The sequence below is a fragment of the Rutidosis leptorrhynchoides genome, chromosome 3 (assembly GCF_046630445.1).
Source record: "Rutidosis leptorrhynchoides isolate AG116_Rl617_1_P2 chromosome 3, CSIRO_AGI_Rlap_v1, whole genome shotgun sequence".
In the NCBI taxonomy this organism is placed as follows: Eukaryota; Viridiplantae; Streptophyta; class Magnoliopsida; order Asterales; family Asteraceae; genus Rutidosis; species Rutidosis leptorrhynchoides.
The window spans coordinates 402,688,047-402,714,491 of NC_092335.1; the positions used below are offsets into that span (position 1 = coordinate 402,688,047).

Consider the following 26,445-nt stretch of genomic DNA (forward strand, 5'->3'; position numbering starts at 1 on the left):
ACGGAAAAGCAAACGGCTGCCGAAAAAAGAGCAAAATTTGAAATAAGGGAGGAGCGTGCAAAACCCAAAAAAGGGTGAATTATCTATTTATAGGTAAAGCAAATTTGAAAATATCACGGTCAAATTTTGAGCGTACACGTGTATCAATCTGCAATAAAGTTGATTGACAAAATCGGCGTACGATAGAAACTCCAGGCGGTTACATATGTTTTCATCATTATGTCTAGGATGAATAGTGACAGCTGTCACCTCGGGTGCAGGAATTACAGTCGAAAGGACGATTTTTCAACTAAACGAATATTTAGCATTTAATGCAAAAGGCGGTCGATAACATATACACGCATATAATGTCTTGTGTGTATCGCTAATACGTTTAGATACATAGTCCTAAGATCTAAGGTAATGATTGGGCATCATTCGGTGCTTTTATTTTATATTAAATTAGTTCGACGTTGTACACTTATTGGCATTGTATATAACATCGAACTGGGGAGACTTAATGATACGCATATCCGCAAGACTGTGCGGATTCCGCATCCAAATCCCTAAACCGCACACAAACTACCATGAAAGGCGTATGGCATGGGTATAGCCGCACATTGTGCGCCTATATTGTCTGATGCGAGTTTCGTATACTTGCATAAGGGTCCGGTACATTCTAGAAGAATGTACGGTATAATCAATTCGAATTCTCTTCCTTAAAATAACGAAAGTTAGTTAAGGATAAGATTGCATTTAATTAGCGAAGAGATTCTACCGAAACCCTAATTTGTGAGCCTATAAATACATAGCTCATAAACCCTAACGAATATATACGCTCGCTTGTTTACTCATACGTAAACTACAGCATACAAATCTCTATCGTACGAACAAAGCTTATTACGATCTCTAAAGATTTTTAGGTATGTATTGAACTATAAAACCTTCATGTCTTTAGGCCACTCAACCTCGTATGCTAGGTTGTTGGTGGACTCTCAAATCGGCCACCCTATCGGAATCAAAACGATACCGATGCGGGTTATCCACGACTAAGCGTCGGAGGTTCGAATATTGTTATTCCTTAAACCCCTTTTATGCACTCAAGCGTAGGTTCACCTTGACCCCGTGAAAATATGCTTGATCACTTTGCGATCTTAAAACGATTCAAATTCCTATCGAGAATGGTGAACCCTTGATTGTCTATGGCGATAAGAGTTGCACCGGACTCAACCTCGTCTCGTGCCTTAAAGTTGAAAAATACCTTTGTAAAGGTTGTTCCGTGATTCTAACCCATGTTAAGAAAGTCGAGATCTACGAGAAGCATATCGATGATGTGCCAATTGTTAGTGACTTTTCCGATGTATTTCCCGACGAATTGCCGGGTCTTCCACCTCATCGACCGGTAGAATTCTAAATCGATCTTATTCCGGGAGCCACACCCGTAGCACGTGCACCGTATAGACTTGCTCAAATTCAAGAACTACTTGACCCTGGTTTTATCCAACCTAGCCATTCACCATGGGGCGCTCCGATTTTGTTTGTTAAAAAGAAAGATGGATCCCTACGAATGTGTATCGACTATCGTGAACTAAATAAATTGACGGTTAAGAACCGATATCCTCTTCCTCACATCGATGACCTCTTTGATCAACTACAAGGATCTCGTGTATATTCGAAAATCGATCTCTGCTCGGGTTATCATCAATTAAGAGTTAAGGGGGAAGATGTCTCCTAAACTGCTTTCCGGACTCGTTATGGTAGTTATGAATTTCTTGTAATGCCATTTGGTCTTACTAAGGCACTGGCGGTGTTCATGGACCTTATGAACCGCGTGTGCAAACTGTATCTCTATAAATTCGTTATCGTGTTCATCGATGATATTTTGGTCTATTCTAAAAGCGAAGAAGAGCACAAACAACATCTCCGACTTGTGCTTGAACTCTTGAGACAAGAACGACTCTATGCTAAATTCTCCAAGTGTGAATTTTGGTTGAAGGAAGTTCAATTTATTGGTCATGTTGTAAGTGATCAAGGTATTAAAGTCGATCCTGCAAAGATCGAAGCCATTAGTAAATGGGAGACTCCTACTACTCCTACTCACATTCGTCAATTCTTGGGTATCGCCGGGTACTATCGTAGATTCATCAAAAACCTCTCTTTGGTTGCACGTCCTCTAACCGCGTTAACTCACAAGGGAAAGAAATTCAGCGTTTCAAGCCTCTAACCGAGCAAGAATCAGCGTTTCAAGCCTTGAAAATAAAGCTAACCACCGCTCCTATCTTGTCACTTCCTGAAGGCAATGATGATTTTGTTGTATATTGCGATGCCTCGAAACATGGTTTTGGGTGTGTGTTGATGCAACGAAAGAAAGTCATTGCTTATGCCTCTCGACAATTGAAAATTCATGAACGGAACTACACGACACATGATCTCGAACTCGGAGCCGTTTTCTTTGCACTTAAAATGTGGAGACACTATCTTTATGGAACCAAAAGTACCATCTTCACCGATCACAAAAGCCTCCAACACATCTTCGATCAAAAACAACTAAACATGAGACAATGATGGTGGATTGAAACTTTAAACGATTATGATTGTGAGCTTCGTTACCATCCCAGGAAGGCAAACGTAGTAGCTGATGCCTTAAGTCGAAAAGAAAGAGCGGTGCCTCTTCGTGTCTGATCTTTAAACATCACCATCCACACCAATCTCAATAGTTAAATTCGTGTAGCCCAAGACAAGGCTCTCAAGGATGAAAACATCTCTCTCGAACACTTGAACGTCCTCACCTCTCGATTCGAAGTTAAAGAAATCGGACTCCGATATTTCGCCGAAAGAATTTGGGTACCTAGTTATGGGGACCTACGAAGCCTTATTTTAGATGAAGCCCATAAGTCAAGGTATTTGATTCACCCCGGTACCAATAAGATGTACCACGACCTTAAGAAACAATATTGGTGGCCGAACATTAAAAGGGACGTCGCTACTTATGTTGGAAAATTCCTAACTTGCTCCAAAGTCAAAGCCGAACATCAAAGACCGTCCGGACTACTTCAACAACCTGAAATCCCGCAATGGAAGTGGGAAAGGATAACGATGGATTTTATCACCAAACTACCAAAGACGGTTGGCGGTTATGATACTATTTGGGTTATTATTGACCGTCTCACACTTTCTGGCCATGAAGGAAACCGACAACATTGAGAAATTCGCACAACTTTACATTAAAGAAATTTTAGCCCGTCACGGTGTACCCTTATCGATTATTTCTGACCGAGATGGCCGTTTTGTTTCTAGATTTTGGCGTACTTTACAAGAAGCGTTGGGAACGCGTTTAGACATGAGCACCGCATACCATCCGCAAACCGACAGACATAGCGAACGCACAATTCAAACCTTGGAAGACATGCTACGAGCTTGCATTATCAACTTCGGAAAACCTTGGGACAAGCACTTGCCACTCGCCGAATTCTCCTACAACAATAGTTATCACACGAGTATTAACGCCGCACCATTCGAAGCATTATATGGCTGAAAATGTCGTTCACCTCTTTGTTGGGCCAAAGTAGGCGACGCACAAATCACCGGACCTGAACTCATTCGTGAACCAACCGAGAAGATTGTTCAAATCCGAGATAGACTTAGGACGGCCCGAAGTCGTCAAAAGAGCTATACCGATAAAAGACGCAACGACCTCGAATTTCAAGTCGGTGACCGCGTAATGTTAAAAGTCGCGCCTTGGAAAGGTGTAATCCGTTTCGGGAAATGCGGGAAGCTAAATTCGCGGTATATTGGTCCTTTCGAAATCTCGGAGCGTGTTGGAACCGTTGCTTATCGTTTAGATCTTCCGCCTCAACTGAGCTCCGTTCATCCTACTTTCCATGTATCAAACTTGAAGAAATGTTTTGCCGAACCTGAACTCGTCATCCCTCTCGAAGAACTTACTATTGATGACAAACTTCATTTTGTGGAGGAACCGGTTGAAATTGTGAACACCTCCGTCAAGATGCTAAAACAAAGTAGAATCCTCATTGTCACTGTTGTAAACGGCGTCTGTTGCTTCCGTTGCGACGGCCGTTGCAGCATTTTGGTGACTAAACCGTTTCGACCCCGTCCCGTTTTCTTATAAGTCGGTCAACGGTCAAAAGTTAGGTCAAATGCAGGAAAAATTGGGTCAACACCGGTCAAAAGTCAGAAATTCTGTTAAAATCGGTCATAAGTCAGTCAAATCAATCAAAATTGACTTAGTTTAGTATTCCATTTTGTATTATATTAACGCTAATAGCAATTATAGGTACAAACTTGTCAACGAAGGTTTTTTAGCTCTAAAATATGTGTAGATATATATTTATATATATAAAAGTCGGCATTAGTCAACATCCGTTTCGACCCCGTCTCGGCCCCGTTTTTTCGTTGCAACGTTTTGAGGTCGCTACCATTTCGGCCCCTTCTCGCATCTTTTTCAACCCTGCCCATTGTTAAGGTCCGTTGGAATGCCAAAAGGGGACCCGAGTTTACTTGGGAAAGGCAAGATCAAATGCAAAGGAAATACCCTCATTTATTCTTGGATCCGGAAACGCAAGATCTCGAGGAAGAAACAACGACTACTACGCCTACTTAAATTTCTGGACGAAATTTCTTTTAAGGAGTAGGTAATGTAACATCCCGCCTTTTTTCGTTTACCTTCCGTTATGTTATTTAAAGTCCGTTATAGAATTATAACATCTTCCGTTAATACGCGTTTTAAAATATCTCATTTAGGTAATTCACGTACCCGCTTTTGAACTTGAGGGACTAAACTTGCCATGAGGCAAAAGACTTGACTAGGTCAACTAGTCAACAAGTCTTCTCCTCCATTCATTCTCCTCTTTCTCTCTTTTACTACTTCAACTTTTCTCTCAACCTTCAAACAAAGAATCATCATCTATTTCAAATCGAGCAAGCATCAATCCAAACAAATTATATATTTAGAATCCTCACATCTTCCTCTTCGAATCCATACCGATTACATTTCATTTGGGTAACTTTCTAAAAACACTAGATTTTGTGTTCTTGATAATTTTAACTTATAGAAGTGTTAATTAGTGTTTATGGCTCAAGTCTAACATGATTATGTGATTTGTATGCTCGATCTCGTTATTTTAGTGTAACTAGCATGAACTTGAAAAGTGTGTGTTTGATCTTGAGTTTTGGATGATTAAATGTTGTTGATATGCTAAAGTGCAGGTATTAATTGTGTTACTAGCATCACTAGCTTCATTTTGATGTGTAGGTTGATTAAGAAAACTTCAATAACATGATTTATGAGTTTATGATTTTTGGTTAGGGTTTGGTGGTCTTCAATGTGAATTTTGATGCCTTAAATGCTTGACAATGTTGCTTGAAGTGTTTAGTTGCAATGTATGTTTAATTACCTTCAAAACGGCATATCATTTATGTAAAATGGATCACCGAATCATGAAATGAGAGTTATGAACTTGGATGCAATTAGTGATGAGCATTAAATGCGGTTTTGGTTATTGAAAGTGGTAGATTGATTGATGAAATGTGTTTAGTTGTTTTCCTCGTCAAATTACCTTCTCAACGGTATAAGATACATGTTTTGATTATTTGCGGATCATAAATTGTGGTTGTTTGGGTTTTGGTTCGTGCACTTGTGCAAAATCAGCAATCAGACCTGTGCACTGATCTGGACGCCGTCCAGATTCCTGGACGCCGTTCAGGCCTTCACATCTGAACGCCGTCCAGCCAATCTGGATGCTGTCTAGATGAACTGTCAGGTTCTGATTTCGTTGGCCGTTTACCATTTAATTCTAACTATGCTACGCACCTCCGATTCACATGTAACTTGTTCTAACATGCTTATATATGATTAAAAACCTCAAAAAAATAGTTCGGGACCCGACCCGAACGTGTTGACTATTTCGTTGACTTTGACCCGACCAAAGTTGACTTTGATCAAACTTAACCAATTACTTATGCAATCATTCTAACTTGCTCTTATACTTGTATCTTGCATGAAACTTGACAAATTTGATTCGCATGCTAATTAATCGAGTCGTATCAAGCCATAGGACTAATTGAACACTTTGACCGACCGTGTTTACCAATATTGACACAACCTATTTGTTTAGGTCAAGGCTAGCATTTGTCCTTGCACACGTTTACTTGTGAAGTACTTTATTACTCGTGCACTCAAGGTGAGATCATAGTCCCACTTTTACTCTTTTAAACTTATATTTGGGATGAGAAAACATAAACGTTTCATTTTACAAAGTGAACACAAGTACGAAAACAAACATTCTACATACGAGTTAGAACAAAAATCCTCAAATCGATTATCATTAGTTACACTTGCCGGGTGTCAGCGAGAACTTATGTTGTATGGCCATATGGGTTTGACAAACCCTCATTCGGACGGTTCGCTACCGTTATTCGGATGAAATATATTTTCGAGAAACAGTGTATGTTCTAACACTATTGTGATGGGGTTCTATGGATGGAAAGTTAAGCCTTGATAATTGGGTGCTCGTGATAACAAATTTTAGAATGGTTTACTATTATTTCAATGATATAAATCTTGTGGTTCATTTGTACTTACTTACTTAAACCTATGATTTCACCAACGTTTTCGTTGACAGATTTCTATGTTTTTCTCAAGTCCTTGAATGTTTTGTGATACATGCTTCCGCTCATTACTTTTGATACTTTCTTGGATGTCAAGTATACATGCATACGTGGAGCGTCTTTTGACTTAACTTAATTTGTGTCGCATAGGTTTCAATTGGACTTAAAACGTTATAACATGTCGTCGAACCTACTTTGTAAACCTTAAAACATCTTTATAATTGAAATGAATGCGACATATTTTTGGTCAAACGTTGTTTTAAAGACTTATGACCATGTAACGGGACCTAAGTAGACGGCGCCGTCAATGACGATTTTGTCGGGTCGCTACAAAATCCACATGTGGCATTGATTTAAATTGAAAGCTCAAGGCTTTAGCCATCATTTATTTATTTATTTGCCCATGTATAATTAAATTATTTACCCATGTATAATTAAATTAGCTAGATAATATGGAATTAGGTATTTAGTTCATTTAGCACAATAAAAAAAATCACATCTCTTCTCTTTTGTTTTATTTCTCACGAATGGTACTAGTACCATCATCATCATCTTAATCTCAAATCATCATCATCATCTTAATCTCAAAGCATCATCATCTTCATCAAACAAAAACATCATCAATTAACCATCATCAAGCTTCTTTCCTAGCAATTAAATTACATATTTGGATTCCTTTCATCAAGCTCTACACATCCATACCAACAATTTATTGATTAGGGTATGATTATTAAAAACTATATTTTTCCAAATTTAATTGTTAATCATAATATTTAGATGTTCTATTGCTCAATTGGCCGTGTTTGTACATGTAATTAGTCGTTATATTGTCTGAATTGCGAGTTAGGGTTTAATCACGAATTGTATTGCTATACTACTGGTTTTGTTACTTGGTTTTCTGCAAATGAAAAGTGTTTAGATGGATAGCTATCGAAAAACTATTGAATTTGCTCACTTGAATCGCATGATTTCGTTTAGTATAGCCTAAGTTATGATCGTTTGAAGTTTCGGTATGTAATTATGCAACAAAACGAAAACTACAATTTGTGTGTTATGAATTGGCTTATGAACTGATATTGGTTGGATATAGAACTGAAAAACACATAAAATGGACTAGGATATCATAGTAAACGGATTTGTAAAAGTCATTTTATGATTACTTGAATGTTCGTGCTACAACGTGTTGACTAGGAATTTGTTTATGAACCAAACGACCATTTAACATGCTTTTTGATGACCAAGCTTTTATATTATGTAAAGTACATTATTATTACTTGATAATTCATGTAGACTTCATATGATAAATGTTTCTAAATATTCGTATATTTGACTCCGAAAACGACTATTTGAATAGGAACGAATCTGTCTATTTTGCACAAATAAATGCCTAGCATGAAGTAGGAGTTGAATTGGACTTTGTGCTTCTGGTATGTAGTAGTATATGTGTTACTTAGCATATATTGTTTGTATATTAAGCTCTAAATGCTTTGTTTGCTATGTGCTACATGCGCGCGGAAACCGATTGTCTGAATTCTGTCTAAATCAAAAAGTCTGTCAAGTTGGTCAAAATTGTACAAATTGGCTAAATGAAATTCTTTGATTATTTTACCACTGATAATTTTAGGTGTTTAGAGTCATCTCCAATTAGCTGTTCATTAATTTCTATTTTCTAAATTAAATGAGAATTTTTACAAAACTGATGCGCAAACAGAAACTGAACTTGATTGTGTTGCATGCTACGTGAGTTCTAGGAATCGTATGATAGTGTGCTTAGACTTTTTAGAAAACTTATAACATGTACTTATTATCTGGAGTTTTCCATGTTTGCATGAATTTTGTACTATAAGATAATATGCTAAGTTTGCTACATGTACATGAACTTTGTGCACAACGATAAACTGAAATTGTGAAATTGACCATTCATGATCTAAAACGTGTTGTTTGACTTAGGTTTGACATGTTGACCAACATTTGATAAAAACCTACTGATGTTGACCTTAGTTGACTACTTTGACCAAGTTTGACTTTGGTTTGACTTTGGTTGACTTCGTTTGACTTGCATGATCTAGTTGACTATATGTTGACTTTTACTTTGAAATGCGTCGAGTAGAGCAATAAGACAACTTATACTCTGAAACCACATTTGTTTAGGACATATTTATTGACCAACTTAAATACGTATACTTAGGTTGCATTACTCGGCTATAATCCGTACAAGTTAATTGTCCACTTTTCAATCCGAGCTTTATTCAAAGGTGAGTCTACAGTCCCGCTTTTTACATGTTTTCAGGGATGAGAATACACGCTGTTATACTTATATAATCAAATGCTTTTTGTATTGACACGAGTACTATATATGCATATTGAGTTTGTTCACAAAGCCTCTAGCTTGAATACTTTTAATACGATCGGTGTAAGCACAATTTAGATGGAGGGATCCGTTAGGTTGACAACCTCACCCTACAATATTAACTGTGGCGCATTTACTTTGAACATTAGATACACTCGAACAAGTGTATAACATTTTATGAGGTAAAGGCGATTATAGTGGATTCTATACTCGGGTCATTGCTAGTATTCAGGTGCTCATAGATTATGCAAACGTTTCGCAACTTGGAGTTGTACTTGTAAAATCTCGTAGTCAAGGAACTTAAACTATTTTTTTGATAACCGTTTTTCAGATACTATGATATGTTACTTGAAACTGTGGTTTACAAAGATTTAAAACTAGACATGGTAATGTCTACAAGTATATGAAATGAAACTATTTTGATGTCACACATTTGGAACTTGACATCACTGATTACGAACAGTTAACACTTGACATTGTTGTATGCAAACTTTTGACATAAAACTTTGGTGGTCTTCCACTAATAAACGTTTCCGGAATATTGTTTCTTAAACATACTGTAGTGTTTACCTAAAACCTGTAGATTCACTCAACATTATTTGTTGACCCCATTTTACGTGTTTTATTCTCAGGTTTTAATTGCTTCTGCTGTAAGATATTGCTGTTACGTAGAAGTCAAGCCGAGCACTGGGACCAGAGTTAACATTCCGTTAAAGGGATTTTTGATGGGGTGTTAAAGATGGTATCAGAGCTTTGGCTATAGGAAACTAGGATGCATTAGTGTGTCTAACCGTAGGACGCATTAGTGAAGTCTAGTCTATAGCCGTGTGTCTTGGAAGACTTTTATGCACCGTACTTACACTGTATGTGTCACTATGCTGCATGTAGGGCTACATATTACATCACGTACATATACACCTTATACTCATATGATATGGACTTGAACTGAACACCATACTACAAAACACATACGTACACACGACGCGAGATTTAACTAAATTAAGTTGATTACGCAATCTTGAACTTTTGGAGTGATGTCGAATGGAAATGTGAGATAGCGTAATGTAATGACTGGGATTACATTACAGTAACTCATATAGAAGTTCCAACATCGTAAAATAAGGAATTGGGAGCGAGTCAAGTAGGTTACTTGGATAAATACCGTTTAGAACATAAACCGTTTAATTTCAAATATGAGTAGAAATTTACACTGTACGATTTAATTGTTATTATAACCTATAAGGAGCGTGTAATCACGTCACAATTCGTCACCACTCGACACTGTCCGTCACCCCTGATTTCTACTTGGCACTACGAAGACACTGCCTGGACATACTCATCATCTTATACTACTACTCCTTGCTATTTATCGTTGCTTACTACTACTCAACGCCGCCTCTCACTACTAGTCGCGACCGATCACTACTTCTCACTGCTTATCATTTTTGATCCACCGACATCTTACTGCAATTACTGCACCGATTACATATAGACTAATCCTGTCGCTATCATAATTATTATATTAGATTTTGTCTGATATATTTCTTGATTTCCTCCGTAAATTACGGGACCTTTGAATTATATATAGGTATTCTATGTAACTAGAATATCATCTTATATCCCACAATCATTCCATACCAATAATCATTTCCTAAATACCTGAACGTATAAGATGAATTCTTCACAAAATTCTAATTCCTCGAGATACGAGAGCGATTCTGATATGAGATCGAATTAAGCTCCGGCAACAGTGTAACCAGAATGAATCAACCAATTAGCCATCATCTTTTCTGGATGAATTGGGGATGGGTTCATGAACAACTTACTCAATGGAGACAAGAAGAAGGCGATCCCTTCCACGAACAATTCTCAACCCTTGGTGAAGAACTCGAGGCACTGACCGGCGAACCTATTTGAAACACCATATTCACTCTCCTTGCGAGGATATCTCACAACGAGTATGTGCTCTCTAAAATTCTACGAGTTATCCAGCCTCTTTTTTGCACTGCTAACCAACCAGGGTTAGCAGAAGAAGTTAACTCACTCCATGCTCGAGTAGTGGCCTTGGAGAACACGGTGCGCACTTTGCAGGCACCAGCAGCACTACCAGCCCGGGCGGCATCAACATCATACGCACAGGCACCCGCACCATGAGCGCCAGCACCCCAGACACCATTTTCATTTTTCGGCGATTATATAATTTCGAAAGTTTTAGAAATTATTCATCCCAATCTCGACCACAAATCAAGCGAGATTAATAAGATTGTAATTCATTATTTTTGTCTGAAGGAAATATATATTTATATATATGAGGATCGGAATAAAAATCATTTTCATATTAGCTATGACGTGTGAATTTATAACAGGTAGGTGATACCCGAGAAATATCTAAGTTCACATGAATATGTTAGACTGTACATTCTTCAATTCTGATTCAGCAAGTCATTAACTATCCTACTTACATCCACCGATATATGTATCTGTTTACCGAAGAACAAATATTTCTTCAAATTTTGCCACTTGATTTCATCTTAAACAATCTTTTGTATCTTGACGATTACAATCTGCTTTCAAATCTTTCAAAATTCTTGAAACACCTCGGATTCATAACCAGTGATTCAGTTATGATGCTGATGAAGTGGCAAAACTGTAGATGGTCTTAATGGACAAAAGTTTGATGATAAAGAGTGGAGTGTTAGAAACACTCAATAGAAATTTGGTACTGGAAAACAGATTGAACAAACCATGAAAGAGACTGTGGACAAATCATGAAGACTAAATCTTTACTTAACGAATCCAGATGATTCAGTATCTGCTGAAACCTTTAAACGAATAATTTTGGTCCTATTTATTCTAAGTCATGCGGAAGTTCTAATGAAACTTGAGAATGATAAGACTTGATCGACTTTACCATCATCATATGCCATATTACATGACTCTGTCATTCTATTTAATCTCTGAACATATCAAGAAAATATATTCTTGATAGTTCTATCCTCCGTGATTCTGGTAATTTACCAAATCAAATCATGCCATTACCTTTCCTTTCTGCTTAGAACATTAGGTTCATTCGAAACTTCATATCTACGAATTCTGGACCATTACTTGCTTGATTTAAAGTCGAGAAGAGAAAACAAGGTGAAAACGGATACTATGACGATGAACATCGAATGTTTCTGCATCATCACCAGCTATTGATCCGTATTATTTGACTATGTATAGAAGAAAAACTTGAAGATCTTCTTGGATAAAAAGCATGAGTCTTCGAAAAATAGGTCAGAATATAAAAGACAATAAACATGGAAGATCATAAACCATTTATATCAATAAGTATTGAAAAACAGAGGAGTGGTAGAATTAAAAATACTGTCACCCCTAGAGCATTATAGAAGAACAGATATTCTTCTGGTGGTAGACTAAAAAGAAGGATAACTGCGTACACGGTAAAAAATGGTAACAAAGATCAAGAGTGGATGGAGAAATTTCACAAAATACTGGAAAAACCGAAATTTAAAATAAGAAGATTATAGTTTGCTACACTCGTATTAAAACGAATCGTACATTTGTGAGGTTCCGAATTTCGGATTTTCTGTAGCATCGAGCCAACATTCTTCCTATATTTTTCTTCGTTCATAGTGAAAAGCATAATTTGACGTTTACGACGTTCACTTGATTCGCCTACTTTTTTCTTTCCTTTTCTTCGGGTTTTTTGTTGTTCGTTTTCATGTTGTGGTTTAGGTACGGTTTCAATAATCGGTTGTGTGGTGGTTTTTGTACATTTTCTAGAATATGCACTGTTGCTTTCCGGTTCCTTTTACTCAGACTTGGATTTGTTTTTTATATTCTTCTCGAAATATTTTCCCAGGATCTTGCACTTGTGCCACTGCTTTTCATATTGAACGCTACTATCGACGACTTACTGTAGTTTACTCCGTCTCAGATCTGTTTTTTCCATCCGTTTAGTTAGTACATGTTCCGAACCAAATAAATATGTTGAAACTATATGGTGTCAAACTAAACATGTTTTTTGGTTAAGTCTTTTATTTATTTCTGGGTTAAGTAATGTGCAGGGACCTTGCAGTCTTTATGTCAAAGTTGATTTTAGGGCAAAAGCTTGAAAAATAAAACTTGTGTGTTTAGCTGGAATTAAAGCTCGAAAACTTGGAGGACTTGGATGCAATTTTCTTAAGTTATATATTTAATTTATTTCTTTTAATTTATTAATTAATTCATTCTGTTTTTCTGATTCATCATCGATTCTCTCTCAATTTAGGGTTTTGATATGTTCCTGTTTTGAGTGATAAATTCATTATCTTTGATGAACTTGTGTAGGGATGGCGCCTGTGGGCAACGGGCACGGGTTTCATATATCCACGACCCGCCTGTCGGGTTATTTTTTTGGTCGTTCAGACCCATTACCCGCCCGCAGGTAAAAAATATTTCGCCCATGCCCGTGACCCGCGGATACCATGACCCGCGGGGCCCGTGACCCGCGGATACCATGACCTGCGGGTAAACCCGCGGGTAATAATTATATATAACTTCGTTATTTTTTAATAAAAGAATTAGGAAATTTTATTAATTATAAACAATAATAAACAATAAACAATATGTATAATAACAAGTGTAAAATTAAATGAATGTCAAGTATTTTACTTATATGTAATATTATATTTTTAATCATTATCATTATTGTATTATAAAGTAAAATCTCTTTAAATTGATAATTGTATGTATAAGCTCGCGATAAATTAAAAAAAGTCTCATGAATTAGCGGATCGGGTTTTACCCACGACGGGTAGTATGTACCCGTAACCCGCCCGCGACCCGTTGGCGGATATAAATTTTTACCCGTACCCGTGTCTGCAGGTAAGATTTATAATTTTACCCGCCCATGACGGATCGGGTACCCGTGGGTCACGGGTTTTTTCTCGTCCATTGCCATCCCTAAACTTGTGAGGATATACTAAATATGGTGATTGAATACTTGTTTACTGTTTCTGCTTGTAATAATTTTGGTTCATAGTTTTGATCTCATGGGATTGGAGAATTTAACCTTCTATGATTGAAGGTTTATACTGTTGTGTTTCTGTGTATTTGTTCAGAATCCAAATAACGCAAATAACCCAAACCAAATATATCCAAATAACCCATTTTCAACTGATAGAATGCCCTTAAATGTAATAAATAACCATCGCGCATCTAGTCGAGTGGTATTAACATTCCTAATTACAAAATTATTATTATTACTTTATTAAGCAACAAAATTAAATGCAAAAATAATGCTATTCTTTTTATTATATTCCTAAAACTTACTTATATTATCAGTTTTAAAAATAAACGCTCCTAATAGACAGTGCCGAGTCTAAAGCTTGACCCGTGGGGTCACGGGACACTACTAGTTTAAAAATTTTGTCTAGAAATATTCTTTCAAATGTATAAGACACCACTAAATTTAACTACAGGACCCGATATATATTTCGAATTTATAGTATTTTGTTTAAACTCTATAAGATACCACTAAGTTTAACTAGTCGGATACTCGGATCTCATATATACTTTGAATTTGTAATTTTTTAAAACTAAATGACTATTAAAATAACATTTAAATATATTTGGTACTAAGAAAGAAATGAGGACCCATTGTATTTTGTTTCTGAAATCGCCACTGCTAATAGATCTAAACAAAAATTATAAAGACACAAAATCTCTGATAGCAGAGTTAGTTTAAAATGCATCAATTCATTTAAGTATAGTTTTTTGATACGTCGAATATGAAGAAGAAGGTTAGTGATCTGTAATTTATTCTTGTTTTCATTTTCCCACAATGTTCGTTTTATTATTTTGTCTGTGTGATATATTAATGTAGAAGAGTACCGATGATGATGATGATGATGATGATGATGATGATGATGATGATGATGATGATGATGATGATGTACGGACGAAGAAACTAATAAAGGAATGATGTATCAAGAAGAAGGCGGCAATGGACGTGGAACCGGGTTAAAGTTAATTTGGGTAGGGCCGAGATAGAAGTCAAGCAGGGCGGCTTTTTAGTAGTTTATTTAGGCCACATGCAATCATACTCCTCTTTCACTGAACTTCTCTCCTTCACATCAGCGCCACATCAGCACAAACCCTTTAACATTCCTTTCACATTCATTTCACTAAACACTCACAATCATACACTCTATTTTCAACTTTAACCAATTTTAAATTATTACTTAAATACAATAAATAAATACAAATAATATTTTATTAAATAAAATTAAAACATTATATTATTAAAAATGGAATGAGAGTGTATGTATATATAGAGAAAAATGTAGTGTATTATTGGTTTAAAAATGAGTGTACGAGAATTTCGAGCTTCATCTTCTTGGTCCATTGCATCAAGCAAATCGAGATAGTTAAGCGCGTTGTGACCGTCTTGAATTAAATATTCATCGGAATTAGACTCTGCGCTATCACTATCTGTCGCGCTCTCCTCGCTTTCACTCTGAGAATTTAATAAATCTTCCACTTCCATTTGAAATATTTTTTTTTTGTTTGTGAAATATGAATTGATAGTAGTGTTGGGTGAATAATGGAATGAGAGTGTATGTATATATAGAGAAAAATGTAGTGTATTATTGGTTTAAAAAAAAAAAGAAATATGTAGCGGTTGGAGGAGAAAAAAAAGGAAAAAAAGAAAAGAAACATGTAGCCGTTGGAGGAGGAGGAAAAAAAACATGTATCCGTTAGGAGGAGGAAAAAAACATGTATCCGTTAGGAGGAGAAAAAAAAAGAAAAAAAATAAATCAGCTGGGCCCCACAAATCCACCCGTTAGAAAGGTGAGGGATATGGCTGGCGGAGGTGGTGGCGGAACGGTGGTGGTGGCGGTGAGCCAGGTGGCGGCGGTGGCGGGCCTCTTTCACGGCCCATTGTATGTGGCCTTAATTTAAATTTAATTTAATTCGTTAGTTTGTTGCCTTGTTGCTTAAGTTTTGAGTTATTTTTAGAAATAAAATTCATTTAGGATTTCTTTTAATTTAATTCGTTAGTTTGTTGCCTTGTTTCTTTTAGTTGTTAATTTCTTTTCTTTAACGTACGTAAGGAACACGTTCATTTGAGTCGGCTTTGCATCTATTATTAACTTAACAAGAGTGGTTAGGGACCAGCAACAACAAAAAAAAACGGTGCTTAATTCGATCCCTAAATATGAGTTGGGTGAACGGCATTTAACACAAGAGATTAGCAGACTTAGCTTGTCTACATTGACATTTGGTCAAAGGTCAAACGTTTCTCTTCATGAACAGAAACAGAGCTTGCCTATACATAAATTGAAAAAGGAATTTGTTCAAGCTGTGAATGATAACCAGGTTTTGGTTGTTATCGGTGAGACCGGCTCTGGAAAAACAACTCAGATCTCACAGTATCTAGCCGAAGCCGGTTACACCACTCGCGGTAAGATTGGATGCACACAACCTAGATGGGTGGCTGCAATGTCTGCAGCCAAGAGTGTTGCAGACGAGTTCGGTTGTCGTTTGGGTCAGGAAGTTGGCTACTCGATTAGTTTCGAGGATTGTACCTGTCCGGAAACGGTGATTAAGTACGTGACCGATGGTATGCTTCTGAGGGAACTTTTTGTTGATCCAAACCTCTCTCAGTATTCAGTCGTTATGCTCGATGAAGCTCACGAGAGAACAATGCATACTGATGTACTTTTCGGGTTATTAAAAAGCTTACTGAAATTAAGACCCGAATTTCGGTTAATAGTAGCTTCGGCTACATTATTAGATGCTGATAAATTTTCTTCATATTTTTTTAATTGCAGTATCTTTAGAATTCCTGTAAGTACATTTCCAGTAGAGATATTTGTAACACTATGGGCCTAAATGAAATAGGTATATTGTGTTATTTTATTATTATAATTTAAATATGATATTTAAATTATGAGTAATTCATATGATTTAATTATAAGGAGTGAAATAATAAATTATGAGTTGATAATTTATTATGTGACTAAATTAATGTACTCATGACAATGGTAACAGAAAATATAAGTTTGAGTGATTTGGACCTTGTTAGGACTGCTTAACGAGGTACGTTGTACTTTAGATAACGGATAAAACACCTCTATATTTAATTGAGAAGGTTACCCTCCTATTAAGTATTCCGTATGTATCTATTATATTTATGTCTATATTCTATTTCACTTGTATAACCCAAGTTAACTACCGACACAAACACTGTTACTACCAAATATCTAACCTTTGATCTTAAAATTAATTAAAGCTTTTTGGATGGGAATTTTTTTCGTGATCCAGACAGAAAAACCAAGGTATATATAATACTTTTTCAATTAGATTTAATCTTGTTATTTGAGTGAGTTTCGTGACTTTTACGAAACTTGATTAACTACTTGAATCTTGATATTTAGATTCAAAAACTTGATTGATATTTTATAATTGATTTGTTGGATTAACAGTAAACAAGAAAGTGGAGATACATACGGCTAGATTCTTGTGTAATTAAATGGGGTTTTAGTAGTTTTGATAATTATTGGGTTGTGATCAAATCTTGTGGTTTGATGTGTTTATGCTTAAACTGAATTTGGTTATAGTTCGTATATATTATATACATGATTCGGGTATACTTGATTTGTGTTAAATTTGTATAAATGGTGATTTAAATTTTAGGATTCATGTTTGTATAAATTGGGGATTTTGGTAGTTTGATCCTAAATCTTGAGTATAAGTATTAAATCTTAGTGATTTTGAGTAAGGAATATGTGTATATATGCTTTGTGAATATTTTCTGTTAAATGTGAAGCGCGATTCAACACTTGAACACTATACTAACTTGAGATATTTTGTGATGATTCTCAGGTGATAGACGAAAAGGTGAAGACTCAGTGATATAAGATAACTGAGTGCTTGTGCTTCCAGGTGAGTGAGATTATCTTTATGGATGTGATTATACAGTGACAAGTATAGTGATTCGTGCCTTGCTTACAATTAGACTGTGTAATGAGTCTGTGACCAGTTTTGTGACTATATGTGATTGTGTGCGCACCCAGTGCTAACGTCGAGGGTGAATTTTGGCATCACGTCGATGGTGTTCCCGACGTAAGAGGTCAATGCTATTTACCTTGGTGTCGGGTAGTAGTATTGGGTCCAAGCGTTACTGATTGGTGGTATAGTGTGAATGACGAGTGTGTCACGTGTGGAAGACTATACTAGTGACTCAGTAGTGTGGACTATCGGTATATTCGAGCTTGATCAGCTATGGGTTGCCGGTCCTCTTATTTATGACTTTAAGTGATTAGTGACCAGTGCCTTTAAGCTGTGTTTGATGCTTATAGTGATGTCCACTTAGATATTGTCATTCACTTAGCGATATGCTAATTCCCCCATAGTGTTTTGCTCTGCAGATATAGATTAGCAGCTTTTGGTGGGTTTTGCAAGGCAAGTGAAGATGTTTGACACAGTGTATAACTCTGATGTTTTGTAATAATCTATATGGTCAACTGGTTTGTATTAATAACGTAACACTTGTGATTTCATGTAATCATATTACTATGTAGTAATATATGATGTGTAAACTTTGAAGTCTTCCGCTGTGAGTGTTTAAAAAAAATGTATATGTAAAAATTACGATGTTACAAGTTGGTATCAGAGCAAGGTTTGGCAGTATGTGCACTGTGTACGTGACTTACTCCCAAACTTATGAATGTGTCGTGTCAAACATCTGAGTGGGGAATAAGTGAATGTAGAGATATGTGCCTAGGTGATTGTGCTTAGTGATAGGTGCTAACAGGTTATCAACTAAGCTTTTGTGAGATGATGTGTTTGCAGACAAGTATGGCTGACCAGACCAGAAATAACAATGCCCCTGTGACTCCCGGACCCGGAATATTTAGAGCGCCATAAGTGGAACATAGTCCCGAAAGTGATCCAGATGAATATGTTCATCAGCTAGAAAGTCAATTACAGGAAACTCGAGAAAAGGTAAAGGAATTGGAGGCCCACATCAGGCATTCAGCTGTGGTGTCTGAAGCTAATGATCCACCGATACCTCCAGGGTTTACTGGTACTCAATATACATATGGCCCATCGGGTAGTGCTTCTCAACCATTCCAGTCTCAACCTCAAGTTATACCTCAAATGCCATATCAATCTTCTCAACAATACCAGTACCCTCTTCAATATCAGTACGCGATAACGAATCCAATTCAAACTCCTATGTTTCAGTAAGTGGTGAAGGAGAAGAAAAAATGTACGTTCAAGCAGTTTATGGACTGCAAGCCCTCTGAGTATTCTGGTCATCGCGATCCGATTGTGACAATGAATTGGCTAAGGGAAGTTGAACGGGCACTGAAAGCCTGTAAATGTGAACCAGAATTGCGGGTAACTTATGCCAGCCGACTGTTAAAGAATCGAGCTATGGTTTGGTGGGATACAATTACTGCTCCGTTGTTCGAAGAGCAACTCAATCAGGTCACGTGGGAACAATTTTCTGCAAAGGTCCAGGAGCAGTACTGTAGTGACCCGAACTTTTCCATGTTTATATATATTAAATGAGATTGATCTTTACATGATTAAATGTTTCCAACATGATAAGCAATCAAACTTGTTAAGACTTGATTATTTGAAATGAGTTTCATATAGACAATTGACCACCCAAGTTGACCAGCGATTCACGAACGTTAAAAACTTGTAAAAACTACATGATGTTATATAAATGGATATAAATATGGTTAACATGAGATTATGATAAGTAAGTATCTACATAAATATGTTAACAATGAGTTATATACAAACAAATGAGATTGTTGATTTAAGAAACTCGAAAATGATATATATATAACGATTATCGTTATAACAACGTCTTACTAAATACATATGTATCATATTAAGATATTGTTACATTATATTTAACATGATAAAATGATAATTAAGTAAATCATTAAGTGTGTTAACAATGAACTACATATGTAAAAACAAGACTACTAACTTAAGGATTTCGAAACGAGACATATATGTAACGATTATCGTTGTAATAGTATATATATATATATATATATATATATATATATATATATATATATATATATATATATATATATGATGTTAAGATATATTTATACACCATGTTATTATGATAACATAACAATTTAACATCTTATTTAAGTATTATAACAATGGATTAATTACATTTAACAAGATCGTTAACTTAAAGGTTTCAAAACAACACTTACATGTAACGACTAACGGTGACTTAACGACTCAGTTAAAATGTATATACATGTAGTGTATTAATATGTATTAGTACACTTTTGGAAGACTTCATGACATATATCAAAGTACATTTACTTAACAAAAATGCTTACAATTACATCCTCATTCATTTTCATCAACAATTCTACTCATATGCACCCGTATTCGTACTCGTACAATACACAGCTTCTAAGATGTATATACTATTGGTATATACACTCAATCATCAGCTCCTTAGCAGCCCATGTGAGTCATTAAACATGTGGAAACCATCATTTGGCAACTAGCATGAAATATCTCACAAAATTACAAAAAATATTATAAATCATTCATGAATTATTTACATGAAAATAAACTTACACATCCTTTATATCTAATCCATATACCAACAACCAAAAACACCTACAAACACTTTCATTCTTAAATTTTCTTCATCTAATTAATCTCTCTCAAGTTCTATCTTCAAGTTCTAAGTGTTCTTCATAAATTCTATAAGTTTTAGTTTCATAAAATCAAGAATACTATCAAGTTTGCAAGATTACTTCCAAGCTTTCTAATCCAATCCAAGTAATCATCTAAGCTCAAGAAATCTTTCTTATTTACATTAAGATATCTTTCTAATACAAGTTAATACTCATATTCAAACTTTTATTCAATTTCTATAACTATAACTATCTTATTTCGAGTGGAAATCTTACTTGAACTTGTTTTCGTGTCATGATTCTACTTCAAGAACTTTCAAGCCATCCAAGAATCCTTTGAAGCTAGATCAATTTTTGTCACTTCCAGTAGGTTTACCTACTAAACTTGAGGTAGTAATGATGTTCATAACATCATTCGATTCATATATATAAAACTATCTTATTCGAAGATTTGAACATGTAATTACTAGAACATAGTTTAGTTAATTCTAAATTTGTTCGCAAACAAAGTTAATCCTTCTAACTTGACTTTTAAAATCAACTAAACACATGTTCTATATCTATATGATATGCTAACTTAATGATTTAAAACCTGGAAACACGAAGAACACCGTAAAACCGGGCATACGCCGTCGTAGTGAAATCGGGGGCTGTTTTGGGTTAGTTAATTAAAAACTATGATAAACTTTGATTTAAAAGTTGTTCTTCTGGGAAAATTATTTTTCTTATGAACATGAAACTATATCCAAAAAATCATGGTTAAACTCAAAGTGGAAGTATGTTTTTCAAAATGGTCATCAAGATGTCGTTTTTTCGACGAAAATGACTACCTCTTTAAAAAATGACTTGTAACCTATATTTTCGACTATAAACTTATACTTTTTCTATTTAGTTTCATAAATTTCAGTTAATTATGAAACCATAGCAACTTGAGTCACTCAAAACGGATTTGAAACAAAGAAAATGACGGGTAAAACAAAATTGGATAAACTTGCTAGTTTTAGCTACGAAAATTTTGTAACAAATCTAGACTAAACATATCCTAACTAATTTATATTGTATTATACATATTATGTAATCTTGGGATACCATAGACACGTATACAATGTTTTGACATATCATATCGACCCATATATATATATATATATATATATTATTTGGAAAAACCATAGACACTCTATATGCAGTAATGTTTGAGTTAGCTATACAGGGTTGAGGTTGATTCCAAAAATATATATACTTTGAGTTGTGATCTAGCCTGAGACGTGTATACACTGGGTCGTGGATTGATTCAAGATATATATATATATATATTGATTTATTTCTGTACATCTAACTGTGGACAATTAGTTGTAGGTTACTAACGAGGACTGCTAACTTAACAAACTTAAATCATAAAAACGTAATAAAAAATGTTGTGTATATATTTTGATCATAAATTGATATATATGTACATATTTGTTATAGGTTCGTGAATCGACCAGTGGCCCAGTCTTACTTCCCGACGAAGTAAAAATCTGTGAAAGTGAGTTATAGTCCCACTTTTAAAATCTATTATTTTGGGATGAGAATACATGCAGTTTATAAATGTTTTACAAAATAGACACAAGTAATCAAAACTACTTTCTATGTTGGATTATCGAACCGAATATGCCCCTTTTTAGCTTGGTAGCCTAAGAATTAGGGAAATGGCCCCTAATTGATGCGAATCCTAAAGATAGATCTATTTGGCCCAACAAGCCTCATCCGAGTACGGATGCTTTAGTACTTCGAATTATCATATCCGATGAGAGTCCCGGAATGATGGGGATATTCTATATGCATCCTGTTAAGGTCGGTTACCAGGTGTTCAACATATGAATGAATTTTTATCTCTATGCAGTTTGCGAAATGCCTGATATGAGATGTATATTTATGGAAAAAATGAAATCTTGTGGTCTATTATTATGATTTGATAATATATAGGTTAAACCTATAACTCACCAACATTTTTGTTGACATTTTAAGCATGTTTATTCTCAGGTGATTATTAAGAGCTTCCGCTGTTGCATATTAAATTAAGGATAAGATTTGGAGTCCATGATTGTATGATATTGTGTAAAAACTGCATTCAAGATCTTAGTTCGATGTAACATATTTTTATTGTAAACCATTATGTAATGGTCGTGTGTAAATGGTATATTTTAGATTATCATTTCTTGATAATCTACGTAATGCTTTTTAAACCTTTATCGATAAAAATAAAGGTTATGGTTATTTTAAAAATGAATGCAGTCTTTAAAAAACGTCTCATATAGAGGTCAAAACCTCGCGACGAAATCAATTAATATGTAACGTTTATAATCAATATGAACGGGACATTTCAGTTCGTATCCGAGCGTTGGTCTTAGAGAACCAGAAATTTATATTAGTGTGTCTAACCGAATTTGTTAGGATGCATTAGTGAGTCTGGACTTCGACCGGGTTTTTGTAGTGACCCGAACTTTTCCATGTTTATATATATTAATTGAGATTGATATTTACATGATTAAATGTTTCCAACATGTTAAGCAATTAAACTTGTTAATACTTGATTAATTGAAATATGTTTCATATAGACAATTGACCACCCAAGTTGACCGGCGATTCACAAACGTTAAAACTTGTAAAAACGACATGACGATATATATATGGATATACATATGGTTAACATGAGATTATGATAAGTAATTATCTCCATAAGTATATTAACAATGAGTTACATACATATAAACAAGACTACTAACTTAAGGATTTCGAAACGAGACATATATGTAACGATTATCGTTGTAACGACATTTAAATGAATATATATCATATTAAGATATATTAATATATCATAATATCATGATAATATAATAATTTAAAATCTCATTTGATATTATAAACATTGGGTTAACAACATTTAACAAGATCGTTAACCTAAAGGTTTCAAAACAACACTTACATGTAACGACTAACGATGACTTAACGACTCAGTTAAAATGTATATACATGTAGTGTTTTAATATGTATTCATACACTTTTGAAAGACTTCAAGACACTTATCAAAATACTTCTACTTAACAAAAATGCTTACAATTACATCCTCGTTCAATTTCATCAACAATTCTACTCGTATGCACCCGTATTCGTACTCGTACAATACACAGCTTTTAGATGTATATACTATTGGTATATACACTCCAATGATCAGCTCTTAGCAGCCCATGTGAGTCACCTAACACATGTGGGAACCATCATTTGGCAACTAGAATGAAATATCTCATAAAATTACAAAAATATGAGTAATCATTCATGACTTATTTACATGAAAACAAAATTACATATCCTTTATATCTAATCCATACACCAACGACCAAAAACACCTACAAACACTTTCATTCTTCAATTTTCTTCATCTAATTAATCTCTCTCAAGTTCTATCTTCAAGTTCTAAGTGTTCTTCATATATTCTACAAGTTCTAGTTACATAAAATCAAGAATACTTTCAAGTTTGCTAGCTCACTTCCAATCTTGTAAGGTGATCATCCAACCTCAAGAAATCTTTATTTCTTACAGTAGGTTATCATTCTAATACAAGGTAATAATCATATTCAAACTTTGGTTCAATTTCTATAACTATAACAATCTTATTTCAAGTGATGATCTTACTTGAACTTGTTTTCGTGTCATGATTCTGCTTCAAGAACTTCGAGCCATCCAAGGATCTGTTGAAGCTAGATCCATTTTTCTCTTTTCCAGTAGGTTTATCCAAGGAACTTAAGGTAGTAATGATGTTCATAACATCATTCGATTCATACATATAAATCTATCTTATTCGAAGGTTTAAACTTGTAATCACTAGAACATAGTTTAGTTAATTCTAAACTTGTTCGCAAACAAAAGTTAATCCTTCTAACTTGACTTTTAAAATCAACTAAACACATGTTCTATATCTATATGATATGCTAACTTAATGATTTAAAACCTGGAAACACGAAAAACACCGTAAAACCGGATTTACGCCGTCGTAGTAACACCGCGGGCTGTTTTGGGTTAGTTAATTAAAAACTATGATAAACTTTGATTTAAAAGTTGTTATTCTGAGAAAATGATTTTTATTATGAACATGAAACTATATCCAAAAATTATGGTTAAACTCAAAGTGGAAGTATGTTTTCTAAAATGGTCATCTAGACGTCGTTCTTTCGACTGAAATGACTACCTTTACAAAAACGACTTGTAACTTATTTTTCCGACTATAAACCTATACTTTTTCTGTTTAGATTCATAAAATAGAGTTCAATATGAAACCATAGCAATTTGATTCACTCAAAACGGATTTAAAATGAAGAAGTTATGGGTAAAACAAGATTGGATAATTTTTCTCATTTTAGCTACGTGAAAATTGGTAACAAATCTATTCCAACCATAACTTAATCAACTTGTATTGTATATTATGTAATCTTGAGATACCATAGACACGTATACAATGTTTCGACCTATCATGTCGACACATCTATATATATTTCGGAACAACCATAGACACTCTATATGTGAATGTTGGAGTTAGCTATACAGGGTTGAGGTTGATTCCAAAATATATATAGTTTGAGTTGTGATCAATACTGAGATACGTATACACTGGGTTGTGGATTGATTCAAGATAATATTTATCAATTTATTTCTGTACATCTAACTGTGGACAACTAGTTGTAGGTTACTAACGAGGACAGCTGACTTAATAAACTTAAAACATCAAAATATATTAAAAGTGTTGTAAATATATTTTGAACATACTTTGATATATATATGTATATATTGTTATAGGTTCGTGAATCAACTAGTGGCCAAGTCTTACTTCCCGACGAAGTAAAAATCTGTGAAAGTGAGTTATAGTCCCACTTTTAAAATCTAATATTTTTGGGATGAGAATACATGCAGGTTTTATAAATGATTTACAAAATAGACACAAGTACGTGAAACTACATTCTATGGTTGAATTATCGAAATCGAATATGCCCCTTTTTATTAAGTCTGGTAATCTAAGAATTAGGGAACAGACACCCTAATTGACGCGAAACCTAAAGATAGATCTATTGGGCCTAACAAACCCCATCCAAAGTACCGGATGCTTTAGTACTTCGAAATTTATATCATATCCGAAGGGTGTCCCGGAATGATGGGGATATTCTTATATATGCATCTTGTTAATGTCGGTTACCAGGTGTTCACCATATGAATGATTTTTATCTCTATGTATGGGATGTGTATTGAAATATGAAATCTTGTGGTCTATTGTTACGATTTGATATATATAGGTTAAACCTATAACTCACCAACATTTTTGTTGACGTTTAAAGCATGTTTATTCTCAGGTGAATACTAAGAGCTTCCGCTGTTGCATACTAAAATAAGGACAAGATTTGGAGTCCATGTTTGTATGATATTGTGTAAAAACTGCATTCAAGAAACTGATTTCGATGTAACATATTTGTATTGTAAACCATTATGTAATGGTCGTGTGTAAACAGGATATTTTAGATTATCATTGTTTGATAATCTACGTAAAGCTTTTTAAACCTTTATTTATGAAATAAAGGTTATGGTTTGTTTTAAAAATGAATGCAGTCTTTGAAAAACGTCTCATATAGAGGTCAAAACCTCGCAACGAAATCAATTAATATGGAACGTTTCTAATCAATAAGAACGGGACATTTCAGTTGGTATCCGAGCGTTGGTCTTAGAGACCCAGAATTTTGCATTAGTGTGTCTTATCGAGTTTGTTAGGATGCATTAGTG

General features: G+C 34.9%; 1 pseudogene; it reads left to right on the forward strand.

Moving 5' to 3' along the window:
* The first annotated feature begins 15,718 nt into the window (after positions 1–15,718).
* The window catches only part of LOC139901370 (probable pre-mRNA-splicing factor ATP-dependent RNA helicase DEAH5), a 77,746-nt pseudogene continuing 67,019 nt past the window's right edge, over positions 15,719–26,445 (forward strand).